Source organism: Triticum aestivum, chromosome 1A, assembly GCF_018294505.1.
Source record: "Triticum aestivum cultivar Chinese Spring chromosome 1A, IWGSC CS RefSeq v2.1, whole genome shotgun sequence".
Lineage (NCBI taxonomy): Eukaryota > Viridiplantae > Streptophyta > Magnoliopsida > Poales > Poaceae > Triticum > Triticum aestivum.
The window spans coordinates 278,367,271-278,368,601 of NC_057794.1; the positions used below are offsets into that span (position 1 = coordinate 278,367,271).

General features: G+C 36.4%; 1 protein-coding gene across 9 annotated transcripts in view; it reads left to right on the forward strand.

Annotated features, from left to right (window-relative positions):
- LOC123045831 (putative pentatricopeptide repeat-containing protein At1g13630) overlaps nt 1-1,331 on the forward strand; it is a 7,903-nt gene that overhangs the window by 5,437 nt on the left and 1,135 nt on the right. For 3 of the 9 annotated variants that reach the window (XM_044469011.1, XM_044469032.1, XM_044469050.1), the window contains one exon: nt 324-373. The exons of 5 other annotated variants lie outside the window; for them this stretch is intronic. The gene's annotated coding sequence lies outside the window, so the exon portion shown is untranslated. Of the gene's footprint in view, nt 1-178; nt 374-1,331 lie in introns of all 9 variants that reach the window. One more of the 9 variants, XM_044469017.1, reaches the window with a different exon arrangement.

A 1,331-nucleotide genomic window follows, 5' to 3' on the forward strand; every position in this document is an offset into this window, starting at 1 on the left:
TGTTTGGACAAGAAACAGGCAATCTGTTCTTATTCAAGTTCAGCGCTACAAGTTGACTGAACTTTGTGGTTGTGTTGGCTTTACACTGAATTAGTAGTTTAGTTATACATAAGAGTGTGTATCTATGTGTTTTCTGATGTCTCTTGATTTGATTTGATGTGTTTTCCTGCAAGTTCAGCTTTGCCATTGGGATACATAATTCAACTGGAAACATTTATCTGGTAGCTCATTTCAGATGCAAGGAGAGTACACTGGGAATATTTTCACTGATCATGAGCTTTAATCCACAAAAATGATTTCCCCTCTTTTCTTGTGATACGCAGGACCATCGATGTTTAACAACAGTTGAAATACATCTGGTTCTGCACTCAAGGTGGTCGTCCTCAGATAATATCAAAATAACTACTCCCTCCGTCCCAAAATTCTTGTCTTAGATTTGTCTAAATACGGATGTATCAAGTCACGTTTTAGTATTAGATACATCCGTATCTAGACTAATCTAAGACAAGAATTTTGGGACTGATACATCCGTATTTAGACAAATCTAAGACAAGAATTTTGGGACGGAGGGAGTATATCATTCCTCTGTCTTGGTTTTCTGATATTGATCATCTTGCTCACATGTTTTTGGGTGTCCCTTTGGTTTGAATAAAACGTCATATCATTATGCAATTAACACGTCTTTGATCAAGTGGGCAGTTTATTGAGTCACAACATTGGTTACTGCATGCATTGCCTTCTAATAGAAAACGTGAAACTTACTTTTCAAACAGGTTAAAAATCTGATAGTGTAAATCTTCCTCCATCTAAAGATGTAAAGAAACCTTAGAAGAAAGACATATTGCTAGATGTGAACATGGACCGCAAGACCTTAGATCTTTTTTTTTACCGTAGCAACGCACGGGCATTTAGCTAGTGTTTTTCTAAATATGCAGTAAGAGATCCATTTCCTCGAGGCTTCACTTAGCTTCATGTTTTTCCTTGTAGGTTTGCTTTTCCTTTATTAGCTATGAATATTTGCTTACATTTAATCCTGTACATTGTTACGGAAGACATTAGTTTGTCCATTTTTATAGATGTAAACACATTAGGTTTTTTTGAGATAAACACGGTACTCCCTGCGGTCCATATTAATTGACGCACACTTAGTACAACTTCAGTACGAAATTGTACTAAGTGTGAGTCAATTAATACGGATCGGTGGGGGTAGTTGATTCTGCTCTTCATAAATCAAGTTCCATATGCCTTGTTCACAAATTGTTGTGCATGCAAACAGTATGTAGAGCCATATATACATCTCATTTGTCTTCTCATTTTGTTGTCACTTGCTT